This window comes from Cupressus sempervirens, chromosome 11, assembly GCF_028749045.1.
Source record: "Cupressus sempervirens isolate cs-2001-9-10 chromosome 11, ASM2874904v1, whole genome shotgun sequence".
NCBI lineage: Eukaryota > Viridiplantae > Streptophyta > Pinopsida > Cupressales > Cupressaceae > Cupressus > Cupressus sempervirens.
The window spans coordinates 423,942,162-423,956,969 of NC_143128.1; positions in this window are offsets into that span (position 1 = coordinate 423,942,162).

Consider the following 14,808-nt stretch of genomic DNA (forward strand, 5'->3'; position numbering starts at 1 on the left):
TACTTTTTCCCAAGCAACAAGTGGATACCTTTTATTGTTCAATCTTTTTTTGTTCTTGCTCTATATATGCCATATTTTTTTGTATGGCTTCCAACATGTCAATTGTATCCTTAATCTGTCAAGGAGCATCAAGATCTCTTTTGTTTATATCTTGGAGAAAGCCCAATTCATATCAAGAGGGTTTCCATTTCCTTTCTAACTCCAACAATATAGTTTTGTTATTCTTGAAGAAATCAAGCATGTTACTCAAACATTGGACCCTTTGTATACTTCATTGCACTTTCCTACTATTATTTTCATCCTAAATGCTAGGATATCCTAAAGATTTCTATAAGTGCACTCTTTATGTATATCTTCATCTTTGATCTCTTTAGAGAAGGTTTTTCTTAACTCCAATGATAGGGGTTGTCTAGTGAACAACAATGGCTCTAGGTGCTAGAAGGGATTTTAGACTATTAAGTTGACTTTATAACCTCCTTTTCTTTGTGTTCATTTTATTTATTAAAAATTCATATCCTGTTGGAACACTAAAATTTTACAATATTTTAGTGTCCCTTGTCAAACTTAGGAAGTAATTTTTCTTTATCCAATTATGTGCAAACATGTTCAACTCTTAGATACTAGTCTTGAATTCATGTGGCTAATTCTTAGGTAAGTACATATTCACAAAACTCTGGGTGTGCATTTTTAAATACCCTAATTTCTTTAAGTTTCAATAAATTTATCTATTCTATCATATTCTATGTCCTCATGCTAAATTATATATTCTTATAATGTCATTTGTTATATTCCATATTCAATTTTGGATAGTTTAACAATGTGTTTTTCAAAAATAGGAAAGTGTCAACTTTCCAGATTAATATATTGGTACTCATGAAAAATATTTGCAAACCATTTGGTAGAATACTTCATGGTATATGACATTTTCTTCTTGTGTAATTTAATGAAGATCCGAGAAGCTTTGATATACCTTTTAAATATTTTTTGTTTTATCTCGGGTGTAAAATACATCTAAAAAAAGTTTCATATTTGCAAAATTAGAAGGAAAATGACTTAATATTTTGATGTCAAAAGCTTCCAGTTTCATTTTCATAGAGATCAAAGCTGGTATGATATACTATTTTAAAAAATTATTGTCTACGACTTAGCTCCAATGGGACATTTTTCAAAGGAGGTACCTAAAAGAGGTGGGTTGTTTGGAATTTGAAATAAAACTCACATATTATTCTAATTATCATAAACTTTTACAAAGCTTCATGGCTTGAGGCTCTCCAGTTTGTTCACAATGAAATTACCCCAAAATGAAGTAATGAGAAATTAAAATTTCTTTATAGTTTCTACAAAATTCAGAGATGAAATTGGATATTATATAAGATTAATTCTTCCATATGCACGAGATATGTTTTATCAATTCATGAAACATATAGAGAGTGGAATGATTTAGCAGTCGAAAAGCAAATAAGATAACAACTTTTACAATATGTTGTTGGAATGTTAAATCACATTTTTCCATTTCTAGGCAAAATTCAAAGATGGTTTCCAGTTGTAAATGAATTTTTATAGCTCTTAAATGGCTCTGAGACCTTTTATCATCATTGGTAGTAAGTTTTTCATGTTTTTGTGCATTTTTGTCAAGCTAGTAAGATCTAAAATGCCCAAAAATTGCTTTAAATGGCTCAACAATTTGGAGTTTAAAAATTATTTGGCAAGAGTTGGAAGTTACTGTATGATGAAATTTGGATCAAACAAATAAAGTGCAACATTTTTATAGCTGTAGAAATATATCTCATTTGCCCAAAGATTCATAGTGGAAAAATATATTTATTTCTCAAAATCTCTATTTCTCTTAACCAGTCCAAAGGGTATTGAAAAATGATGAAATAGAGAAATAATGAAAATCTCTATTTTCCAAAGGGCATTAAGAAATGAAAAAATAGAGAAATAGAAAAAATATTTATTTCTCAAGGTCACCTTGAAGGGGGTTGAGAAATGACAAAATAGAGAAAATGGAAAAAATCTCTATTTCTCAAGGTCAATTGAAGGGGATTGAGAAATGGTGAAATAGAGAAAATCTTTATTTCTCAAGGTCAGCTTGAAGGGCTTTTAGAAATAGAGAAATGGAAAAATATCTCTACTCAAAAAGGTAATGTTAAGGTAAGTAACATATTCATTTTTGTTTTTATCTTATCTTTCATACAATTGATAAGTAGGAGATAATTTCCACAGCTAGTCAAATTGTGATATGAATATCAGGATTTAACTGTGTGATTTTGAGTCAAACTCGATGAATCATATTTCATGAGTAGTGATTCAACATGAATCCATCTCTCATGAGAATAAATGAAACACTTAGCACTCATTGGATCTAGGTGATGCTCACAGGGGTGAAGCACCGAGACTTCCCGGGAGGTCACCCATCCCAGTACTACTCCAGCTTGAGCGTGCTTAACTACAGAGTTTCCTCCATAGTTAAACCCAAAGCTTGCAACCCCATTTCATACAATTTTCAATATATCTATATTTCAAAGATGGGAATAATCTCATGAAGGTAATATATCTTCTTCGTAAGTGTTTTGAATATTTGAAAATTTCGTATCATGCAACATTATTATTTTCTTCAAAATAAATTTCATAACATTTTGAGGGAAATGTTTTTATCACAATATTTTATAATATATTTGTGAAGATCTTTTAAGGAAATATATTTTATAGAGTGAGTATATATTTCACATATTTCCTTATTACTTTCCTTAAAAAATAATATGTTTCTAATGTAAAAATCTATTTGTCATGAAATATTATTGTTACCCTAAATTTATAAATATTAGGATATGCTTATCAAATGTGAAATATTTTGACCTAATATTTGAAAGATTCGAAATCATTCACAACACAAAAGGTAAGGTATTTGATCTAATTAATATTATAATGCACCTTATTTTATTATTTGTTTTGTATGAATTATTTATCAAATATAAATCTAGAGAACAAGAAAATTTCCCAACTAAAATCAAGGAGATTAATGGAACATTGTACATCTAATCTTCTCAAAACCAAGAGATATGACTTTTCAAGAAGATGACAAAGTGGAGCAAAGATCATATATTATTTATTATAATCAAAACTTTCAATGTAATTATTTGTGTTCAATTGCATTTTAGGTTTTAGTTAGGAAGCATCATGATGATCTAAAGCTTCTTTGCATCCTTTCATTCTCTATAAAGGATATCAAGATCATTCACAGTAGATATATTTACATATATATATAGTGAATAAATATTACAAGTTATGAGACATTGGATGGATGTTTATTGTAGTATAATTAGGTAATGCAATTTGAACATGACTCAATTGTACCTATTTTCTTTGAATCAATAAAAGATGTTGTTTCTATCTCAATTTGGTTAATTGGTTTTTTAAATACTTGTATACTATATTGTTCTCTTGGATCCAAAACTATTGTTAGATAGATCAAACTTCATTAGTACTCTTGATTATCAACTATTTTGATATTGCGTTATGGTATATGTCTAATTGGTCTCTTTTAGTTGGGTTTAAATTCATTTAGACTAGGGTTTCATGGTCAACTAAGTTATTCGTCCAATAGTTGATGGTGTGGTCAGTCGCCTCCAAAAGACTTTGATGATAAGTACATGCAAGGTTGACTCCATTTGCCAAAATTTGATAAAGGGACTAGTTTGTTGATTCATTTGAGTTGATATATAGTTGCATGTTGGTGTGCTTCTTTAACTTAACCATGTACATATTATTAATCCATTCTCATCCATATTATCAATTATCATTTAAGAGTATTCTAAAAACATACTTAAAGCATTCTTCCTTATAGTTCTGATTTCTCCATGAGAAGATACTTTCCAATTCAAGAATATCAATCGTAAAGCCTGCAAAAGCAAGCCTCAACCTAATCTAAAGAGTTGAGATAAAGGTACACCTACCTAGGTCCACAAAGCTTGCAGTGTGGAGATTTAATTATTAGGTTTTAGTCTCCAAAGTTGGCCAATATTGTGTTGAGATTCCCAGCATCGAGAAGGAAAGGATTATATGAATTCAACTAACAATTTTGAGAACCAACATATCAATTTCTCTTATCTACAATTCCTTAGTCCTTTCTTTTGTATTCTTCATTTGAGCCCTATTAAACATGGATTTATACATCATCTCATTTGCAAAAACTAGGGAGTTGGTATTATTTATTGTTAGCACCATTGGCATTCCTTGTGTTCCTCTGGAGATACCAACTAGCTTGGGCTTATCACCTTTGAATGTGACCCAAGTATCTACAAAGTCTCTATTTTTGGATAAAACCCTAATCCCTCTATTGTTTCTAATGTCTCAATTTTAGGGGCAAATGTTGCATCATCTTTTTTCCTTACTTTGTCTAACAAGAATAACTCCTTGAGTGTCAAGCTAGGTAAAATAAGGATATCACTTTTATGTACAATTTCTCTTGCTTCCTCTCTTATACAAGTTATGTCATCTAAGTGAAATTCATCAATCATTCATTGCACTATAGAAGAATATTGTGATTTGTCAACTCATTTCAATATTTTCTTCTTCCTTTCATCAGAGTCTTTCATTCTACACCTAATCCAAAAATCTTTTAATTCTTGGGTCTTGGTAAAATCATCCCACTCAACAAATCTTTGAGAGATTGCCTCTCTTTCATCTTCAGTATCAATTGGTTCATCATTTTCTATTGTTTGTGCATGATAACCATGTACTTGTTCCTAGAAAAATGGTGCAGGTTGAGGCTGTTTAGTTGTAACATTTTCTTTCAGGCTTCTTAGGATGTGAGAAACTTCCTATGAGTCTTCTCCTTCATCTGAGTCAACAATTCCTTTTTCTTTTGGGTTGGTGTACATTGAGGTAGCTCAATTTATTTTTCTTTCTTTTGTTTCCCATGTTCCTAACATAACTTATCAAAATCTTGAATGCATTTGTTCACCCTAATTACCTCCAATTCTATTTCGTCATAGAAAACTGGTAGCCCCTTACTCAACCTTTGTTTTTCAATATTCAACAAAATTCCCCACTTCTTCACCCTCTACATTATTTCAAGAAAATGATCATGGTTTATGATTAAGTCCTCTTCAATATTAAACTAGTGATCATATCTTGTAATTAAAGACTTAATGTGTCCCTCAGGATCATACTGTCTCACCTTATCACTTTGGAACCAAAGCTATTCATAATGTACTCTTTCACCTCCTTTATGTTTGAATACCCTATAATGAAGCCATCAAATTTTATGAAATGGGTCATACGATTCCTCTTTCTCCTAGGTTGTGCAATGTTCATTTCTATCAACATTGACTATTAGATAAATTCAAGAAAATCTACCCCTAAGAGACAAATTGGGGTAGTCTATGAGGATTTTTCCTACATCCATATAACTTGATCAGTATAAAATTAGGTTTTCATATTGTACAAGGGTAAAATGGAATCAATCACCCTAACACATTTAGAAGGGGGAAGACTGAGATCCACCCCTTAGATTAGATTTTATTGATACATGAGAAAGTATTAATGCAAACCTAATGGATAAAAGAATAAATAAATCAGATTTATTTTCCTCTCACCTTCACCTTAAGAGGGTTTAAGAAAGAAGATATGCACGATAGAGCTAAGACATAAAGATGTGACAAAGTGATGAAATGTATATAAATGAAAGAGAGAGAAGAAATACTTTATGAGATACAAACCTAAAAACATGTTGTCAAACAATCTTAAAAAGGGATGATTCCTACAATTTGGACAAAAAATTGTGCTATAGATAAAACCCAGAAATCATTCAACAATCTATCAAGAGAAAACTGGTGCATACAAGGTGAACAGGGTGTAGTGAGCCCCTGATGATGTTAGAGTTGTAGCTTTAGTTAGATAAATTTGATCTGAGATACATTGTTGTTATTAGTAAATCATCATTTTGTATATAGGTGTATTCATGTATATATATATAATACTAATTATTATTATGAAATATATGTATTAAATTAAATGATGATTAAACCTTGGAGACATGTCTCTTCACTCCTCTTATATTTATATGAGATTCAAATCTACATTTGGAATATATCAATTACAAAGACCATATTATTGCATTTGCAGAAATGATCTGAAAATCCAACATGATATCTGAGCCAACTTCAAATGTAAGAAAGATGTTCTCTTCTTCCACAAAGGAAGATGTTGCTGGTGTGTTTTTGACAAGTTGAAAGGCACGATCATCTGAAGACTTAATATCATCACCTGTCATCTGTCATCGTCATGTCTTTGTAACAGTAGTTATCGGAGGAACCCCGCAACAGTGTGATATGCAGAGTATAATGTTATACAACAACTGTAGTTGGTATCAATCAGATTGAATACAATGATCGGATGGATGTATTCTCATGTGAACATAGCCCTTTTTTAACATTAAGTGTTTGAATTAATCACAACAATGATTATCCATAATTCAAGTAATATGGAGTGCAGAGGTGTCAGAATTCTATCCGAGGAGTAAAACTAATATTTATAGATAAGTCAACAGTCAATAACAATCAGTGATAAAGTCATGCAAAGTGACTGGATGGCAGAAGGTCATGGTTTAGAGCTGCAATTGATCAAATAGAAGATCAAGCTTCATCATTGATATTTTAGACTAGTACAGACTCAGTAATTAACGGATTTTAAGTTATTGATCAAAATATTGTTTAAGGGAGGAAACAATCCTTGAAGAGGAATGTGGACAACATTACATTTGTCTTTTAATAGCAGAAATTGAGTAAAGGACAACAATCGATATTCATAATGAAGATACAAAAGAATCTGCATACAAGACTAATCAAGAAGCATCAAGATGATAAAGGGATGTGGTTGGTGGGTGTCAAGGTCGGGGGTGACTGTAAGGAGGCACGAAACACAACTTATTTCTCCAATCATAAGATATAAGTAGTCATTTCAGTCAGTCAATTGAGTCATCATCAAATATTACTCCTTTTACTTATTCTAGTATTGGACCTGCTCTATTTAAGCCAATTGCCTCTTGATATAAGTGGTGCATATAATCTAAAGAGTGTAATAAAACACAGCCTAATTGTTGCATAATTATGACTTCAGATCTGACACAACAATATCATCAATATAAGTGATTATTTGATACACTGCAGGCTTATTAGGCGCAAATCAGAAATAGCATCCATCATTGAAGTTGAAATATTACAAGCATAAATCAGAAACATGATCCTATAGTCAGACGTAGCAATCCATATTGCTAAAAGCAATATATATTGATTGCATAAGCATATCAAAGCTCAGACATATCATCATTCATAGCATGCATACCATAGTTAATCATTACATATTAGACATTACTATCCAAGGTCAGACATAGCATCATTGATAACATTCATAGCTCTTTAATCATTGTATATCACAAATTTCTATCTAGAAGCATCTCGTTGTACAGGAGCCACCGAGAGTTTGAAAAAAAATTATTTAAAAAAAGTGTTGAGTATGTTTGATACGCACAATAGAAGGCCATATTGTTTCATGAAGATGGCAATTTTAAGGAGCAATTATTTTTTGGAATTTTAGTACCATTAATTCGTAGATATAAAAGAATTATTTATAGAATTGTATGCAGTGGTCAAAGTATGGGCAAGAGCCTAGATTGTTATGAGAAGAAATAAAATAATAATATGGCAGAAGAAAACAAATACGATGACCACATATATAGGCAACCTCATAGACAACAGTGATAAAAATTATTTGGTGCTAGATACTTCTAGAGTTTAGAAGATATGATTCACATAGGAAAGGTGTGATCACTTGAAGAAGCATTGGAGTTGGATAGATACTATATGATTATCAATGATGAAACAACATTTTAATCATAACCAATTTTAGGAAAATAATGAAGCATGCTTTGCAAATTTAAGATCTCAAAGGAGCTGAAGGAGACCATGAATGAATACAAATTTATAAAAAGAATCTCTCCCCAAAAAATCAAAAGTTTTCTAGTGTTATGGAATTTTGTAGCCTCAAGGTTACAGGTGCACATGTTGAGAAAGTGCAAACAAAGGTCATCGGAAATAGATCAGAACAAGATGTTGTTATAGGATGTGGGAAGACAAAAATTAGTAGCAATGTCTAACAGTTTGCAAACAAGTGTAATGAGATTGCATGAAGCTTCAAGTTTACCACATGTAATTTACTTCTTACAACTTTGGATGAGGAGCTTAGATTATTGAGTTCAAATGTCCTTTTCTATGATTGTAGACCTTAACCCCCCTACCCCATTAATATATTGGCATATTGTGGACAAGTTTGAGAAAATAGAAGGATGTGATTGCTTCTACTGTTAAGCCAAAAGAATGTTTGGACCTTTAATGGATGAAAAGAGAAAGTTGGAAGTTAGAAAGGAGTCATTATATTTGATACAAAATTGTTCAAAAATATAAAAATGAGTTCAAATTTTACATTGTGGGAGGAATAATAGTCAATGTTCCATTCCCACTTGATCCTTATTTAGGGGGAAGATGTTCCATTCTCAAATAGTCTAAGAAGACAATTTCTGAATCTTCATGTGAAAATAAGCATTTTTATCATTTACATTTATCTACTCTTTGTAGTCTCTCTCTTGTTTGCAATTCTTTACATACTAGAAGGGTTGTTTTCCTTGATTTTTAGGTTAGTACTTTACATAATGCTACCTAATTGTGTGTAGACTCAATCTAATGATAGCAGCTCCAAAGACCCTGATGATCAAGATGGACAAAATGAGATTCTTGAAGTAAACATCTTTGATGATCAAGATTATGATATTCTTCTACATTAAGAGGGAGTATGAGACTTCTTCTAAAGAAACAAAGGATCTTATAAGATTGATGCTTAGAGGGATTCTAAAAATGCATGTATATAACTGCATGATTTTGATGGGCCTACCCCTATATACATCACAAGGAAATAATGACTTATCATTGAAGGTTAAAAGATTAATATCAGATTCATAGAGAGTTTGAGAGGCATCTTTGGGTGAAGAGAGTCTCAAAGGGAGTAACTATAGGACCTGACTCCCTAGGATCATTATTCAGAGGGAGAAATTTTGAGATGCAATCCTTTGTGGATAATATCTTTTCTATGAGGAGAGGTTCAAAGTGAAATTCTTTGTAAAGTTCTCTCCTCTATGAGAGAGAAGTTTGAGGTGAAAACCCTTCTTCCACCCTCTAGTAGTAGCTATGGTGGATCCACCCTCTAACTTGGTTCATGGTGGATATCATTTGAGTTACTACATGTTTTTGTTGTGATTATGTCATGAAAGGTGATGATCTTTCACTGATGTATATATTTAGAGGGGAGCTATTGTAAGGTGACGATATTATCAGTAGTTAGACTTGTTATCATAACAGACTACATTAAGTTGTTGTCCTAGAGTGTTAGAAGTTTTGAAAAAAAACATAAGGTACCTATTGTAAGGTGATGATCTTATCAATAGTTGACATATCTCCTAACACCAAAATCTGGTGGAGCAAGTGTTATCTTGGTTCTTTGGGCTAGATTTTGTCAGACACCATGAAAATAAATTTGTTATGGTTCTTCAAGTTGGATCTTGTTGGACAACATAACTTAAATCAATCATAGACCACACTTAAGGTGGTATAGAAATCTTGTATCACAATTTTTGAAATTCAGCCTCATAGTGAATTGAAGCAAATGAAGCACAAAGCTATGTCATCCTTTTGTAAAGGAAAAGGCTAACAAAAGTATAACTTTTCACTTTTAATGACATAAAATTGGTATGATTATTTTGAATTTGAAAATGAAGTAAACTAATGAGATGTGTAGAAATTAATGAAGTTTAGGATTATAATTTTTAATAATTATTTAGAATAAGAATTGATATATATTCCTAATTTTTATAGATAATGTTTTAATTGTTGAAAAATACTGAAAAATTAGGGGTCTAGTTCCCACCACAAAACTATATGAAAATAAACTTATTTTCTTTTGATATCAGACCATATTATAGATAACATATATAAGTAGAATAATCAAAAATAAAAATAAGCTCTAGACCTATATTTTCTCTTTTATAATGATTCAAATTTCAATCCACCTAAAATTGATAGTTGTCATCTCCACCACATTTTTCAAAAAAAATCTATTCTAACCTGAAGAAAAATTATATATTCTAAAAAAGGACTCTCTCCTCTAGAACATCATATAATTTTAAAACTTTTTTGATAATATTTAATATTTTTTTGTTTCTCAAACTTGACATTTTTTTGAGTGTTAAAACACGTGCTTGTATAGTTTTTTAATTACAATATACTATATCTAATTAAAACACTATAACCTCAATATGAGAATATTATTGACTCTGAGCTCTATAAAAAGGAGTTTATGTGTTTACAAAAAAATATCTTAAAAAATAGTGAGAGTTATTGAAATGCCACTTTTTTGAAATAATTTATTTCTTCAATAATTGGATATAAACTAGTATAAAAAATGTATTTAATAGAAATTTCCAATTAGAAAAGTGTAAGACCATATATAACTTATCTAGAATGAATTTATCTAGATCATATGTTTGAACAAAATTGATTTTTAGATAGAAATACTCAATTCATTCGTCCTGATATGTTAGCTTGAAAGGTGGCATGACTTTGTACTTTTACTGAACATGTTATATGTGTGTGTGTGTGTGTGTGTATGTGTTTTGATAGATTTATGTTGATATCCTTATATATGTCATTATAGGAATATCATACTGAGATGGTATCTCTTCATAAACTTGAGAGCATAAGGTATTCTGCTAATCCTCCCTAGCTAAGAGGAAGTGTTTTAAAGTTGTAGCTTTAGTGAGATAAATTTGATCTAAGATACATTGTTGTTATTGGTAAATTACTAGTTTGTATATATATATATATATATATATATATATAATAATTATTAGTATGAAATATGTATTAAATTAAATGATTATTAAACTTTAGAGACATGTCTCTTCTCTCCTCCTCTCATATTTATATGAGATTCAAATCTACATTTGGAATATATCAATTATAATGGCCATATTATTACAAGTGCAAAAACTATTAAAAAATGCAACAGATGAAAGGTGTGCGATGTTGACTCTAATTTTGCAGTTTTGTAAAAAATTGAAAAGGGTATGTAGATCTACAACCTATTTGTCAAATCAAGATAAAAAACCTATAAAATAAAGGATTTATTTTTTGGTTGTTGGGGGGTTGCCTCAGTCAAACCCCAGTTTAGGAATTAACCTTGAATTGAAATGATTGAAATAGAATTCTCACAAGTAGTAGTGATAGATCTAACATAAAAACAATGCAAATCTATGAATATGCTCTTGAATTTAGAATATTATCAAGTAATGTAGTAACCTTTAAATCGACTTCAAAAACCCTAGAAAGGAAATCAAAGTGACATGAAAACCTTCATGTATGATTTTTCTTAAAATCCACCATAGGAATGCATGTAGATGAATGTAGATATTGAGATGATGAATGTAGAAGATGCAACAAAGGATCTTGAATGCTTGAAGGGAGATCTTGAATTTTGTAAATTGTTAGATCTTTCATAAACTACTTCAATTTCTTGAATGCATGAATCTTTGATATTTAATGGAGAGTTTTCTTAAATGCTTTGAATGCTTGAAGATGAGTGTTTGAACATGAACTTGATGGATGAAAAATGGGGAAGAGTTTATTAAGGTCTTGGAATAACTAACTCCCATAGACCAACCTACCTAGAAGGTTGCACCTTGAATCTAGTTGAACACAAGATTCAAGTAGAGGACCTAAAATAGGGCCCAATTAAGGTGTTAGAATATTTAGAATAACTGAGAGGGGGGTGAATCACTTATTCTCAAATCTAGATGTACCAATTCAACTTTTACTAACTTCAAACAACTTTTAAAAATCTCATAAAACCACTCAGTCCATATAGAAACACATCAATAACTTAACATATTCATTCATCACTTAGCTCTCTTTTCTATAAAATTTTACCTTAACCAAAAAAAAAATCTAGCTAGAATGATAGAACAAAATATGCAGTTGTAGAAAGAAAATAAAATAGAATAGAAGATGAAAAATAAAACTTCAAGTTAATTACAATGAAATAATTACAATAATATAGGCTTCCTTAAAGCATAAAACAAAGGAAAAATAGGAATAAAACTGCAAAAAATAAGAAGTATTCCTTAGTTAGCTTACACACTAAGAAAATAAGATTTATCTAAAAAAACATGGATAAAAACAAAGAAAACATGCTAAGTTTTATTTTCTTACACCCTCCCTTAAGTCTAACTAAGGAGACAAAAGCCTAAAAAAAGGAAAGAGGAAAGAGGGAAAATCCAATATGAACAACACCACCACCCCCGCTCATCAAAATTTACACTAAATCTACATGGCGACAACTATGTTGTAGTATCCTTCATCCTGAAAAGGTCTTGCAGAAAGTGAAATCAAAGAGACAATGGATTCCTCCACAAAATGTGGTAAATGGTAGATGCTAAAAACTAGATGTAGAAGATGCTCCATGATCATCAAACAACATTCCTTCCCTTAGGAAGAAATGAAACCAAATACCTACAAATGCAATCTCTCCATTCCTGAAAGGAATATCTAGGAAGAAAACACAAGATACTTTGTAATTTGCTCTATTATCTCCATGCTGAAAGTTATAATGAAATTATGCACTGTTGAATATGAAAAACTAAAATGTGATGAAGACCAATATAGATTATAGTCCAAAGACTCATATATCTCCTTAGAAGGCAAAGGGATCTCCTTAGTATATTGTGTCAAAGTATCCATACTCATATCAAATTGCAAGGAATGATAATATAGAGAGTGAAAAAGAGGATAATAAGGATCCCTCACAACAACTAAAGAAGAATCACCCTCTTCAAAAAGAATTTTCATCTAGATATGAAATTAGGGATTCTACAAAAAAAAGGATATGTGAAGTAAAAATTAAACCCATTCAACTGAATCCAAAAGACTTAAATGATATTGTTGCAAAGAATCATTAGAAGTTAGTGAAGAAACTTTGAACTCTAAAGAAGAAACAATAGATGAGGTATCAAAGAATTGATCATTGAAAGAGGATGTGTTCACACAAGCTAGGGTAATAGAATTGTTGGATGATGGTCAAAGTAATGAAATGACACTCTGTGTGCTCTATATGATGTATAATATCCTAAAAAATAGTAAGACATATTAGTCCATATACCATTTCATTACTGTTCAACCATGCATTTTTCTACTCAAAGTTTCTTTTCTCAAGAATATGTCCAAGGAGATAGGCAGTAGATCTTGCTCAAGAGAATGATTCTTTATGCCTTCTTTCTAAGATAAATAGTTCTCTAAGGTAAGCTTGAAAACAAAATGATGAAAATAATTATTAGAAGACATGATTAAGTCCCTATAAATGAAAGTTTATCTCATCTCATGAATACACAAAATTTAGTAAGAGCAACCTTTCAAGACCAAAAAAATATCATTCTCTTTTGAGCTCTAATTTTCCATACCTACAAAAGAAATTTTATTCCTCTTTCTAGAACCCTAAGCTTTGATGCAATGTAAAATTTTAGTTTAGAAAACAAATAATCTAGCTAGAATGATAGAACAAAATATGCAACTATAGAAAGGGAAAAATTTAGAATAGAAGATGAAAAATGGAACTTCACATTAATCACAATGAAAGAATTAAAATAATATAGACTTCCTCAAAGCATAAAGCAGATGAAAATAGGAATAAAATTGAAAAAATTAGAAGTATTCCTTCATTAGCTTGCACATTAAGAAAGGTGTAGGAGTTGATAAAATCCAACTCTGCAGTTGCCAAGATCACTTGCATGAAAAAAAACTATCAAAGGAAAACCAAGGAAGGAAGAGGTGGAGCTTGGGAAAAACCCTAAATGGACATGAGAGAGAACATATTGCAAAACAATGAAATTGTATTTATAATGAGAATGCAATTATGAGTTGTGAGATACAATGAGAGAGCCCAAATATAAAGGCCTCATGAAAGCTTGTAGAACAAGCTAGAAAGTGGTAGAAGATAAGGTTGACAACCAAGCACACTTCCAAAAAAAGGTGGAATATGCTAGAAGGGAACAAACTCCCGTGTTATCAACAACTCATCACTACATGCATTAAATACTAAATATTAAATAAATGCATTAACCTAAGTAAGATTAAGTAAATAGAATAAATAATAAATAATTAATTAATTATTTACTCTAACACCCCCCCTTAAGTGCAACTTAGGGGAATGCCTTAAGCTCACAAAACTAAGAGAAAATGTAGAATGGGTCCCGACAACAAGGCCATGTTGGGTACCCATGTACAATGCAAAGAGATGCAACCTCTAAAAATGGGGAAAGAGAGAAAACCACATGGGAAAAACCCTCCCCCCAAAAAGAGGTAAGAACCTAGTGAAGAACTAAAGAAGCCTCTAACTAGGGGAATGTCCCCTAAAATAAGAATAAAAAATGATCATGAAGAGCATCACTAAAGTATGAAGAAGTTGCAAAGTTTGCCATCAGAAAGAAACTGCTGATCTGAACAACTTCCATGGAAGAAGAAGGTACGAACTGAGCATGTCTATATGGTAGATGATCCATCTCACTGAAATGCATAGGTAGCTAGCCACTGCAATCGCCTCATATATAGGATCAACTACTAAATACATAGTTCACACTATCAAACCATCAAACCACAAATGCATTAGAACAATAGCATAACCTACCCTTAATGCAGATGGGGTGAGATG